The sequence below is a fragment of the Lissotriton helveticus genome, chromosome 2_1 (genome assembly GCF_964261635.1).
Source record: "Lissotriton helveticus chromosome 2_1, aLisHel1.1, whole genome shotgun sequence".
Lineage (NCBI taxonomy): Eukaryota > Metazoa > Chordata > Amphibia > Caudata > Salamandridae > Lissotriton > Lissotriton helveticus.
The window spans coordinates 1,767,332,421-1,767,346,729 of record NC_136059.1 but is presented as its reverse complement, the minus strand read 5'-3'; the positions used below and the strand labels follow the sequence as shown (position 1 = coordinate 1,767,346,729).

The window sequence follows — 14,309 nt, the reverse complement described above, 5'->3', positions numbered from 1 at the left end:
GGAAATAAAAAAATATATTAATGTCTATCTCCCGCAAAGCATAAACTTACAAGTCACCAGCTTGGGTGTTTATCCGCACCTTGGGAGACATTTTATTGCTTTCAGCGCCTTCCCCGGCCGAGTGACGCATGCATTGATTGAGCAGCAGTGCCTGATGGGCCTGTATCGTGGTTTGCTATTTTCAATTTAAATGACAGAATTACTCTTTGTTGCAGATTCATCCTGCGTCGCTCCTCTGTGCTACCATGAGAGATGCTTTGGTCCATAAGAAGTTGGAATTACCATGGTCACGTCCTCTGCTTTGATCTCACCCAGTGGCCGAGAGCTCTGCATGGTCGCCAGCCAGGACCAGGTATTCAAAACTGAAGCCCCAGGTAGGCCTTGACAATGCCCTTTCCATTTCGTGCTTCTTCTTGGAGTGTCTAATTTTTTGTTATGTATTTACTTTTTCTTTCTTTCTTTCTTTCTTTCTTTCTTTCTTTCTTTCTTTCTTTCTTTCTTTCTTTCTTTCTTTCTTTCTTTCTTTCTTTCTTTCTCCTTCTTTTTCTTTCTTTCTTTCTTTCTTTCTTGGTTTTATTAGCCTGCACTTGATCCGGGTGGGTGACAGAATGCTTGATATTGGTGCATACATGGATTTTGTTACACAAGGGTGGGCAGAAAAAAAATATTATAGTTGAGGCCTTGAAGAACATCATGGCAGTCAGTAGTAGGCAGGCCTATTGTGAGTCTGCCTGGAAAACCCTGCTTTGCAGTTGATTGGTCACTGCAGCTACTAGAGATTTTTTTGTTTTTCTATTTTATTGTGTTTTGTTGGGGAGTTTTGTATAGTGCTAAACACGTTTCTGTATGGTCATGGCATTGTCCTAGTACTGGGATATTCAACGTCCAGCCCGAGGGCCACATGCGGCCCTCCTGACCTATAATTGCGGCCCCCTGCACTGTTTGTTTGTTTAAACTTTATTGTTTAGTTAATTAAAACCATAACAAATTTCCTTTGCACTTGTGACACAATATTAACATTTAAATTAGTTAAAACACATCTTCAAAGTTTACATCTAGATAAAATTCAAATACTCATTTTAAAGGACAAAGAAAATGAAGTTTAGAAATCGCAGTACAGTTTTAAAGTATTAGTTAATTATCAAGCGTTTTTCAAAGGCAAGCAGAAACTTTACAATCTTACAGTTGATTTGTGTGTCCGTAGAGTCCAAGCAGCCTATAATAGCTGACCTGCAGGTGCGTAATCCCTTAGTCAGAAAGTGATTCTTTAAAAGAAGCATTCGCTCCTGTTTCAACTTTGTACAATGACAAATAATGTGAATTATATCCTCTTTGGTATAATCACAGAGCCGACAGGCAACGGACCCCGGATGTTTCCAGTCTGGTGCGTCAGCCAGCGTTGGGTATTTTCCGAATCTTAGAGCCATCAGCCTTTTTTTGGTAAAAACTGAGTATGTAGAATCCAAGTAGAGCGCCGGAGTAAGTAGTTTGTAGCTGTTAATTACAACCCAAGAGTGGGAACGATGGGAGAAGATTTCCTTATCAATGAGTAGAGAATGTAATTTGGCGGCTTTTTTTATTGCCTGTTTAAATGAATTAAATGGCAAATTTTTATCCCATAGCTGGGCGGTACATGTTAATTCCAATGCTTTGGTCAGGAATTTGTTTGCCTCTGAATGGTTTCCCGTTTCGACCTCTTGCCACAAAAATTTGTTTAAGTTATTGTCAGTGGCGTTCATTTTGATACGGTACCAAGTTTTAATACACGTGTATAGTCTTCCCACTGACTCGTTCATGAGACCAAATTCTAGGCGCATTTGCGCTGGTGAAGCAGTGCGGGGAAGTTGAAAAACTTTCTTATAAATTTTGGTAATCAAGTTATTTAACAAGGCACCCTCTTTACCGTGCATTGCTGCACTTGCGTATGTTAAGGTTGGAAGGGCTTTAATAGCAATTACCTTATGTAGTGGTTTGAACGAGGGGCCCTCTAGTTTTTTATACAGGGAGCTAAATGCAAAGATCAAGGCTCCAGTTTGTTGTGTAAGGTAATGTTTCTGGCCTTTTAGAGTCATCTTATCGTCAATAAAATATCCCAGATATTTATAACTTGAGACCCTTTCGAGCCTTTTGCCTTCTATGCAGATATTGTAATCTATTGAGCGTCGATTGGAAATTAGCACTGTTTTGGTTTTAGATAAGTTCAAAGTCAGTTTGTTAGCAGACAAGAAAAGCGAAAGTTCTGTTAATAGTCTAGTCATACCGACTTTTGTTAGGCTCATAAGTACAATGTCATCCGCATATGCAAGATGTGAAAGTTGCAGGTTACCTAATCTCGGGGGGTGAGCGTTGCAGATGTTTAGTTTGCCAGAAAGATCAGAAAGAAATAGGTTAAACAAGTGAGGCGCCAGGACGCATCCTTGTTTTAGTCCGGTTCCTGTGGACACTTTTCTTGACAGTCGCGTACCATCGCCTAGTTTTACTTGTGTCCATGTATCGGTATAGAATAGCAACAGGCCCCTTAGTAGTCTCTCAGGTATGTCCCATGATCTTAGTTTAGCCCATAGTAAATCCCGATCCACACTATCGAATGCGGCTTGCAGATCAATAAAACATAAGTTCAGCTCCTGTTTGTTGCGCTGGCATTTATCAGCTATCAGGGTTATTGATAGAATATTTGAAATAGTTCCGATGCCCGCTCTGAACCCTGTTTGATTGAGTGGAATCAGATCTCTGTCACCTGACCAGGTAACCAGATCTATTAATAAAAGAGATGCAAAGTATTTTGCTTCCACATCCTGCAGTGTTATTAGTCGGTAGTTAAGTGGGTTGGTTCTGTCACCGCCTTTGTATATAGGCGTTATTATGGATCCGTGCCAGCTTTTAGGTACTTGACTGAATGTTTGAATGTCAGCAAAGAGGTTCTCAAAAAAAAGGCTCCAGTATTCAGGTGCATGTTTATATACCGCTTGAGGAATGCCATTTGGCCCTGGGGCCCCGTTACTCTTGCCCTTACTAATTACTTTTGTAATCTCCTCAGTAGAATAGGTTCCGAGTTATATGTCCGAAGTTGGTGCTTTGCTTGGATTCATTGGCGACTGTTGTGTACTATTTTCTGCCTCACTTGTCTTTTTATTATGATGTTGCACGTAGGGTTGATTCCCTGGGATTTTTAGTATATTTCCTTTAAATTTTAGCTGGAGGAAAGTAACCCATTCATTTTCCTGCACGTTTGATGTAAGAGTGTTCAGCGGTCTGGTTAGTTGATTTATAATTTTTCAGAATGTAATTGCGTTCGAGGTTTTAGCACTATGGAGCAACTTGGTCCAAAATTTTTCCTTCGTAACTTTTTTGTGCTCCCAGACATTCTTTTTAAAGCGCTTCCGTAGGGCCAAGAAAGCATCCATTTGACAAGAGTCTTTATTATACGTTTGCAACTTTTTACGTGTTTTTCTCAGTTCCTTCCTTAAGTCTCTCAGATCTTTCGGCAATGTGTTGTTTACGTTCGTTCCTTTGGCCTTCGTGGCTGAAGATTTCATTTTCAGTTTTAGACTCTCTAAGAAGAGAGACCATGCTTCTATGGCATTCGTTGGGATGTCACCTAAGTTGTTCATCATGTCCACTATTGTCGAGAACCATTCGAATTTGTTTGAATTACACCAGTTTATTCGTTTTTGGTTAGATGAACTTAGTTTGCCGTCAAGAATATATGAAGATTGAAATCTTTCTACGCGCAGATTGAATTTAATGTGTTGCATTGCGTGATCGCTCATAGGCGAGTATTCAATATAAAAACTGTTTAATAAAGGAAATAACGAAAGACTTGCAATTGTATAATCCAAAGTTGATTGGGAATGCGGACCGTAAAATGTTTTTTGGGGAGGTCGATCCTCGTTGGTCCTGCCATTCAGGACACGCATACCTAGGTATTCTAACTCTGTAACCAATTTTATTCCTAGTCGGTGGATTCTGGTCCTGGCCCCTCCTTGAATCTGTTCTGGAACACTCCAGTGCATGTTATCCGCTGTTAGGATTTCATCCTCCTCCAGGGAGTGTATCAGATTGGAATTAAAATCACCAGTTATTATGACATTCCATGCTGGCTCAGTACTACGAAGGTCAGTTATTATCTCGCATAATAAAGTATTTTTTATATTTTTCACTCGTGTTTTTGGTTGCGTGTAGTAATTGATCAGAATAATTGTCACTTTGTTATTTGCAATTAATCCTGATAATTTGATTATTTGAATACTAGGGTCTGGAGATTCAAGTTGCTCTGTGTTCATTTGTAGAGCAGATGATATGTAAACTGAGAGGCCTCCAATCACTCTACCATAGGTTTTACATTTCTCTGCGGCTACCGAATGGTGTATAAAGCCTGCCAGTGCAATTTCTTCTTGCAGCCAAGTCTCTTGTAAAGCGATTATATCGCAATCCGCCCATTCGTCTAGGGCTTTTCCCTCCTCCAACAGTTTTTTCGCTCCAGCGATATTCCATTATACAATATGTATGCCTTTTTTGTCATTTTGCTTCATAGTATCTTTGTTCGGTCAATTTTTCCGCTTCGCATTTAACAAACTGAGAAGCCATTTCCAATCCTCTGTGGGAGATCTAATTTCTCCACCTGTTTCTTCATCCTTCTCTTCCTGGGAGAAGACTTCTTTGCTTCTACCTTGGGTGTTGTGTAGAATTGAGTAAACGGGCTTTTGGAGAGTCACTTTGGCCGGTTTCTTGATAAATTGCGGGCTTCTGGTTTTTTTTAACGGAAACGGGTAACGCGGAGTTACGGGCTGTGATAATCGAATACCCCATTTTTGAAATGAAGCTGATCTTTCCAATATTGATTGTGCAATCCCGGGGGTCTTCCATGTTGTCAATGTTTGTTTGTTTATTAAGTTTGTAGATCCTGCTAGGAATCCCACTCATTCAAGGTCTGTAGACCCAATATTTCTTAGCTCGCTAATTTCCGCTATTAGTTTCAGGACGTTGCATCTGTTCAAAATGTCATGACGTCCCTATGTTTTATATTCGGGGGCCCAGGTAATTTGATGACTCTCAAGGTCGGGCGTAGATGAATCTAACATTTGCTCATTACAATCTGTTTGAATTAATTGCCTGTTGTCCTTGTTCGTTATATTAAATCTTAGGTTACCCTGGGTCGAATAGCTCTGTGATCCATTTGCTGATGGTATATTATTTTCAGCCGTGCCCTGATCTCTCGTTCTTAGCTCAGTCCGTGTTTGAGAGATAGGGTTTAGTTGAACTCCTGTTTCACTTCGATGCTCCGTGTGCTGTAGGCTGATAACGCTGGCTGAGACCCCTGCTTTGCAAGCAATTTGATTTGTTATTTGCAAAATTTGTGACATTGATTCTGTTTCTGTAGTCTTAATTTTTATTGGCCCCTCTGTGTTGTCTTTTTCCGGTATTGGAGTGATATCTTCTTGTTTACTTAATCGACTAGTTTTTGGCTGTGTGATTTCTTTGAGGTGGGTATCACTAATTTTTATCAAATTTACGGTTTTAGTGGACTTATTTCTGGGGCCGGTGTCAGGCGAAGGTTTCACCCTTGGAAACCCATCTTGCTGATTTTTGCCTGTATGTAAGGATGGTCTCTCGCTTCCTAATAATTGGGAGCTCATCATTTCTTGTTTGTTCAATAATTGGCCATTAGCGTAACTAGTGTCTTTTTCAATTTCTTCTGATAGAATCTCCGAAGTGTCCTCCTCTTTTAATGATCTTGCCTTTGGATTTAAAAAGATGGGGAAGAATCCAATTCCCGTCTTTGGGTCTTTTACGCATTTCTTGGTCCTAGCCTTCCTTTCCCTTTTTCTTTGTCGCTTTGATAATCCTGGCTTTGTTGATTCTAGGTGGATTGCCTCGATTGAAATTGCCTCAGTTGAAATTGTAGCATTTGAATCGTCAACTGTAATTGCGCTACCAGCCCTAAGCGTGTTATCTGCTGGTTGTTGATGCTCTATTGTAGGTGGGCCTGTTTGATCTGACTCCAAGTTGTGGCTGATAAATCGTTTGTTTAGCGTGAGTATCTGCTCTAATACAGTTGGTAATGAGCTTAGCTTTTCCAAGACTGGACCACAGGTACAGATAGGTTCTAAATAGCGTGAGTCCGCTTGTGCTCTTTTAATTAGAGAATTCAAATTATCTAATTTGGTATTTATCCCGGCTATGTAGGATGCAATAACATTCATCAGATCGATCTGGATGTCTAGTTTATCAGACTGCATGATTAAGGTTGCTGTGGATGTCTGCAGTGCTTGTAAAAGAGGAGCGACCAAATCCAAAGGGCCTGCTTCTACGTAAAGTGCATTCTTGTCCTCGTTACTCAATGATGTGTCCTGCCTAACATTTACGGTTGATGATGAAATTTCGCAATTGATGATCGATCTCAGTAAATTCTCCGAATTGTTTGAGGTAACTGAGTGCTGACACTCGCCGTAACTGCCCTTTTCGTCGGCTGCTAACACCACTGCTTGGACTGTGCTTAGGTCAGCCAAAAAATCGTTCGCTTTACTACTAACAGTTGGATTATTTTGGATAGGGCTTGTTGGAAAGGGCTCGTCAATGCTAGATTGCGATGACTGTAAGTAATTTTGTTTGATATTATGAATTTTTCCCAAACTTTGGCTTTGATTTGTTGGACTTATCATAAACGACTGTTGAGTGGATGTCGTGTTAGGATCGCCAGCTTGAAAATGTACTGTAGCAATTGTAGTTAGGCTGTTCTTTTCCTTAAATAGAATTGTATTGCTGTCTGAGATCTCCAGTTGATCTGTGCCTACGGGTTTACTGCGAATATTGCTGAATTGAGGCTTTGGTTTCCCTGAAATGGGTATATGAAAGGCATTGTCTTCTTGCCTCAGTTCGTTTACTGCATAATTTATTGCAGGAACTATAGGTGTTGATAGGCCAACAACGTCCCCTGTTAGGGAGAACAGTGCTGACCCTGGATCCTTCAAAAATTGAAAGCGTGAACCCGATTGATTGTTTTTATTTAGCGCAGATTTTTCAAAGAGCAAAGCTATTGGAGAGATTAAAGGATTTTTCAGATTGATATTTGCCTTATTTGCTGTTATTTTCTCAATTCTTCTCCGCTTAGCCGGCCCTTTTGGGGCAGATGACTTTTCTCCGGGGGCTTTCCTGACTTTGCCAGACCTCATGATGAGACTGAAGACTGATTGTAACTCTTTTTGGTTGACTAATACGCTGGAGGATAGTTTTGCTTGACTTGTGCACAGTAGAAGAACGCAATCGGCTTATGGTCTTGTGGGCTACGCGCTGCAAGCTCTCTCCTAACGTATCGATCCGTGGGTGTCTCAAGGGTGTCCGGAGGAAGGGGCACGAGCAGCCACTTATCCCTCTTCGCCCGCTTAGCTGTTGGCTCGGCTCCAGTTCGGAGATAAGACAGCCGATGCACACTTATTATGTTTATAGTCACTATTTACAGCTATTTGCTGCTCTTGACTTTTGGATGGGGGAAGGAGGAGGCGAAATGTGGTGAGAGTAAAGCTCCAGGGGGTTAGATCTTCAAGAAACGAACGGAGCGCTCGGAAGGAGCCTCCAGCCAATTCGACCTAGTCAGATTGGCCTGGGCTGCCCCCCTGGCTCTTACTTGGCAGCCGCCTCTAACGGCGTCCGCGCTCGTGTTGTGGTCCTGACCCCCACCCTGTGCTCGGTCGGCCAGCCCTTCTCGCTTAACCTCTCCTTTTGCCCTCCTGTGACCCGAGGCAGAAAGGCTGAGCTGAGCTTTTGGTTGGTGATGGTAATCAGTGATAATAGAGGCAGAAGTTACACTATTACTTGCCTGCCCACAGCAGACACCGGGCTCCTGACACCAGTCGCCAGTCCTTGTTCGTTGCTCCTCGAGTAACCCGCCTCTCGCCCTCCTCACCTTTGTGGCTCTGAGTGAACAGTGGCAGCAGCAGACAGGCAGGTCCCTGCGAAGTGAGGGTGGTGAGGGTCGTCGTCGGAGACAGTGCCAACCTCTTTCTTTGCCACAGTCGCTTCGCTCAGGTCAACTTTAGCTTTCTTCGACTATTATGAGGCTATTATGAGGCTGTGAGTCGATTACAAGCGGGCCGGCCCCCCCGAATCTGAGACCCGGTGGGAGAAGACCTGCACACTCCTTTCGACTCCAATTCGGCTCCGGCGCTCAGGCGCTGCTCCGGCGCTACTCCACTCTGTGCTGCTCAGCTCTACTGCTCTGCTGTGCTATCACCCACACTATCCGTGAATGACATAGCTCACCCCTCACCGCCGCTCACTGTCCACTCAGTGTCCATTCACTGGCCGCTGACCTCTGTTTCAGCTGGGCCCTCACCGCAGCACAATCCTCGAAGCTGGGGGCCAAGCTGCGACAATATCGATGCAGAGAGCAGGGAGCAGGGAGCCGCGAGGTAGCGTTCGGCGTTTTCCGCACTCAGCAGCAGCAGCAGCAGTCGGCGTGAAAACACGGAGCAGAGTCAGGTACAGTTACACTGCACTGGGCTGTTGTTCACTTAACAAAGCAGGAACATTCAGGAAGCTGTGAAACAGGAGTACTTTATTTGCAGGGTAAACTAAACTAAAGGTAAAGGTAAAGAAGCAAAGAATGTTTTCTAGGCAACTTATCTTTAGCATGCATGCATCTGCTTTGTGTCCCCCTACGCCCACCTTTTAACACCCTCCCCTGCTGGCATCAGATGTGGCCCTTGGGAAACCACATACCGTACTTTGTGGCCCGGGGGAAATGTTTGTGAGTTCCTGGTTTCAAATGTTTACAACCGCTTGACAGCCAATTAGAATTGAGTGTGTGATCGGGACGATGCGCTTATCCTATGAGGCCAATCCTTGCACAATCCGCGGATCCTCGGCGCCCATAGATATATAAATGACTTAAACCGTAATTTTCAAATAAACTACTGAACAGATTGACACCAAATACGCGAAAGGCACAAGTCGGAACTGAGGACTACCTCTCTGCCAAATTTGGTGCAATTCCGTTCATCCGTTCGGGCTGTAGCCGTGGCTAAAGATCCTATGGGAAATTGCAGGGGGAAAACATGTTTTGGGACCCCCTTTTTTCTCGCCCCCCACTTCACCAATCGCCCCCAAACGTTCAGGGAAAGAGCGAAACTGAGCTGGGCAAATGTTTGGAAAATTTCAAGAAGATTCATCAATCAACACCAAAGTTATTCCAAATAGAATGTTGTGGTTTTCCAATGGATAATAGGTCCTAAATATAACTACCTACTGGTGACCACCAGTAGGTAATATATATATATATATATATATATAAACAATGTGTGGTAAAGGCATATGTTGTAAAAGAATATTCGATCTAAAAAAATGCAGGTTAAAAAATGCCTGGTAAAAGCATGCAGAGTATTTCCCTGCGTTGTTATGTCATACAACCTTTAATCATGTATGTGCTGTAGGTGACTTTACTTTTCAGTGTGATAAGACAGAGAACTAAGCACCAGCTGCAGGGGTCCTGTGCAACTTGAAGGTCACAGGTTGGTATCATGCTGGGCCTTACTCACAATTTCTTTCCTCTTAGGATAATAAAATGAGTACCATTCATTAGGTCACTATATCACCAATTATATTATTGCAAAATATATTTCAGCGTGCAGACTTTGCTGAAGAAATGCTCAATATTATCATTGCTAGTATGATGTATAATGTGTTCCTTCATCAGATATGAGAGAAAGGCAGCTGAGTTAACAACAAGGCCTCGGATTTGCATAAAGCTTCCCGCCAGCAGTGTGCAGAGTAAATGGCAGACTTGTTTTTTTCATAAAAGTGTCTAAGGATTTCATATACTGTTTTGCAGTGTGTTAAGATCGGGCTTCTTATTCAAAACAACTAAATTATACGCTTTGATTTTGCTAAGTGCTATGAATATACAGCACAAATTACTTTTGTTTCCAAGGGTTCTATCCACAGAGTGAAAATAAGTAATCTCAGATGATTTACCTATGCTTGTTTCATTGCAATAAAACAAGATCATGTTTGCCAGGTTTGATTCACAAAAGGTTGTATGCACTCAGTGCATAGTCCTAATCTGCCAGGATTTGGAGTGAATAATTTGTGTATTGTGGCTGAAATGTTGTTTTCACCTTGGCAATGTTTTGTCTTAGATAGGTGGGCGATTGTTCAGCTAGGCATTGTGATTCTCGCATGGTACCCACTCATTGAGAGTTTGCAAGAGCACGTTGCTCATACTGCCAGTGTGCTGTATCAGACTTTTGGCAAATTATTGTTGAAACAATGATGTGTGGACAAAATATTGTGTCAACAATATCGAGGACAAACATTTTGTGAAGGTACTTTTCTATAGGTTAGCAAAGTTTTACTATATATAATCCATGATATAGTTATCGTCAAGGTACGTAGATGTGAAGTTAAAAATAGTAAATCTATACTTACCTATTTGCACTTACCTTCTTGATATTTTAGTGCTTGATATTTTGGATTCAATATTTTGTCCACACAATGCTTTTGTTGTGTCAGTGATCCTACTGTATTTTTGAACAGCTATCACCTTATGTAGTACTGCTACCTAGGACTGTCATCTTCCATTTGCTTTACTCGATATTTCCACCTTTCAATTTCCTTTAAGGTGACAATGTCCATTCGATTTGTGCCTTATCCCTATCAGTTGTATATTTCATATTTATTTATTTGGAGGTTTTGTAGAGCACTGTGTTCCCTTAGGTAACTTCTGGACCCTGAAATTCTTGATAAAAGATACATATTAATGATGGTAAAAGGAAATGTTTAACACCTTCCCTGCGCAGGACGGAACCACGCTGTCATGAGCCACGGGCGGCGAATTAGTGAGTGGGCGGGGTCATGACGGAACCACACCCTCATGAGCACAGCTCGCCTGTGACTCATGACGGCGTGGTTCCGTCACAAGCATGGCGGCGCCGCGCTCAATCCACCCCCCCCTCCCCAAGGGCTATGGCGAAATTAGCGCCACGGCCAAGGGGTTAAGTCTAAATGGACAGAGAGCGTGACAGTGTCTAATAAACCTTTAACCATGGCTCTGTACCTAGGAGAGATGAAAGCAAGTCTGAATAGCTCAGTTTTCAGAGGTTTCCTGAATCACTTGTGATTGGTCACACAAGAAAAAAACATGAAACATCTTATTATCAATAGGAAAACAGCAGCTATATGTGTCCTACAAATGATAACACAAATGTCAGACCCCAGTCTGCTATGAAATCCTTGAATCCAGGGTGTGAACCCAATTGGAACCATACCAAAGGCAGGATCTGAGCATATAAATGCATAGAACACAACGCAACATACTGCACCAGCACTCTTTCTGCATCACTTGTAGTACTCCAACAGCCCCCAAGCAGCACTGGAACCAGGCGGTCCCATGGAAAAAAAAAAATTGAGGGAAAATTGCAAAAACAGAGATGCCAGTCACCAGTGCAGGTGATGTGAGCTAATGTCACATACTTGCATTCTATATAAACTTTACATCTAACATGCACTCTCTCTTACTTTGTAAGCATGGGTAAAGTCTTTGCTTGGCAAAGTGATTGTCACACTTCAAAGATGACACTAAATCTAAGCATGAGGTTAGATGCATTGATTTTCTAACGTAATGTTGTTCCTGGGCATTAAAAAATATGTATTTGTCTTCTGTTGAGCATCTCTGACGCTGGGTTATTATGTGCTTCTTGCTTCTTAAGATTCAGAATGATAACCTCCTTGTATGTCTGGGTTTAATCAGAGAAAGCAACTGCTGTTCTCACACAAACATATTACAAGATATAATGATATCTAACAACATGTCTTCCAGTTGTATAGCCCTGTAGCACTCTCTGCAAAGAGAGATAGGGCGTTCTCACTGTCTATAGTCCTGTTTAATGAAGGGTTTGTTCTGGGAAGTTCTTAGTACCGATTCCTGTAAAAGTAATGGGGAACTTCTCTGTTGTCCCACCTTGACTGAGTTTTCACTGAATTATTGTCCTGTGTTTTTGCGTGAAGGTGCCATAGGACTTAAATATTTCTCTTTTCCACATAGATGACCACTTCTGCATTACCTGGATGGTTGCGTTGTGTAGTGTTATGGTGAATTCTGTGGCCAGTAATGTGCTTCTGTTGCTTTCTTCTGTTGCAAATGTTAGCACTGGCATGTGTGAGGAGTGTGGTGTACTGATTGAGAGCATTGCTGTGCCAACAATATGTCTTTATATGAATATATTGCAGTGTTTCTAAAGCCCGCAATTCATAGAAATTGTCATACCCAGTAATTTTTTTCTCTTAAGTCACAGAAATCAGGTCATTCCACCAACTAACATTTTACCTGGGATAAAAAAACACATTACTCTTATGTATATTATAGTTCAAAATGCCTTGTTGGATTCCAGCTGACATTTACAAATCAATCAGCCTTTGTCCTCGTGATTTATGATGTCACCAAAACTACTCAATTGTGGTTCAGGACCAGGGTGTATGGTTAACTATTCTTTCATCAGAGCTGGCATCACATCTGACATCAACATTAACATCAGACAGTGGGAATCAGCAACTGGCATACGCCAAACCTTGATTTGATTGTTAAAGGTTACTGAATCCAGCATCCATTTCAGCAGTAACTGATGATCTTTGTACAGTGGACTAAATACTCATTTAGCATGGGATACAGTAATGTGCAACATGCTCTGAGTACAAAATACAGCAGACCATGCACAGTTGAGGCCTTAACACAAAGCCGAATATACACGCCCATTATGTATGACCAGAACTTGTGCAGGGCGTGGGTTTTGCCCGGATATTGAACTGTCTGCCCCAGCTACCATAGCAGTTTCATTAATGTAATCAATTTTTTTTATTTAGGATGTCATCTGTGACATCATGTATGAGGCCATGAGTGGGTAGAAATGATGACTCTGTCGCTCATCACAACTAGTGAATTTCTGTGTTTTTGCATCATAACAATAGGGTCCCGTCAAATTATATTTTTCAGAATTGCACTTTTTTTGCATGAAACTTTTTATTCTAACAAAGTAACTTTAATTTCTCTTGAACAAACATTATTTCAATGATTTTTAAAGATAAAATGTGGCCCATGCCAAAGCAGGAAACCGCTGTGCCCCCCTGAGGATAGGTACTTGCAACCTGCAAGAAGCCCCTGTGCCTCCAGAACCCACTACACATGGTCTTTGGTTGTACCCAGGGGGTTTAAGGATGGTCCATGGGTTTTGGCCATGCTCTATGGCCATCCCTTTTGCCCCAGTACCAGCTACACATGACCTATGACTTCTGGAGGCATGATGTGCTCTCGGTCAAGCCCAGCACCCTGCCTTTTCCTGTGGCACAAGAATCAACTGTGCATGGCTTTAACAGTGCACAGTAGGTTCTGTGTGCTAAGCGTTGCCTTTTACCACCCCTAGTAGCCTTCCCACAAAAACAATACGCTTCTCTTACTTTGTGTTTGTATTTTCAACTTCGACAGACAAAAAATGTGTTTGCACCCTTTATGTTTAGCATTGCGTGTTTTACTTAACATGGAAGAACTGAAGGCTCTTGGGTAATACATAATTTGTGTTTGAGTTTTTAGAGCCTGTTGCACCATGTGACCTTTTCTTAATCCTTTGGAGTTTCTCCATATACTTCCACTCAAACCTTGGGTGGAGTACATACTCAAATAGAGGCAGGGAAAGTTTTGTTTTACAGTCAGTGAAATAGGCCATGCCGTGTTACAGTAGGAGAAGCAAGAGAGGCAACTCATGCAGAATGCACATACATGTATATGAGTTGCAATGTGGTATGGAACTCTTTTTTTACCATTCTATGGAATACATTGGCCTACTTTTAGTTCTGCAAACCAAGGCTTACAAAGGAGTCACGGGAAACCCTGTGTGAAGGTTGTTCATGACATCCACTTTGTAGGTTAGGTAGACTCGTATGTGGGCCTCCTAAATGCCGACGAGCAATATCCCCAAAATCAAGCTCTATTGATGTTGTTCAAAAAGAGAACAACTGTTTTGTTTTTCATAGGCTACCAACTTTACATACTTTCATATAAACCCTTCAACCCAAATCGGCCAGCAATTCCTTTTACCTTTGATACCCGCTGCCCTCCAGATATTCAACTCGGTATGTGCCTCCCATTCACTCTATTCAAAGATGAATGTTTTATCAGTGCTGTGTGCTATTTTTAACCAGTAACCATTGGCAGCCAAGCTGCATAATTGCCCCATGGTGTGCCTAGCCACCAATGCACTGTTCATGAACACTAAAAACTGGACAGACCCTCAGGTCACAGTTTTTCATTTACCATAACGTGAACT

General features: G+C 42.0%; 1 long non-coding RNA gene across 1 annotated transcript in view; it reads left to right on the top strand.

The window, feature by feature from the left end:
* Window positions 1-14,309, top strand: part of LOC144819922 (uncharacterized) — a 1,320,117-nt gene that overhangs the window by 683,602 nt on the left and 622,206 nt on the right. The window contains exon 3 of the long non-coding RNA XR_013607623.1: window positions 216-374. This is a non-coding gene — a long non-coding RNA (uncharacterized LOC144819922). The remainder of the gene's footprint in view (window positions 1-215; window positions 375-14,309) is intronic.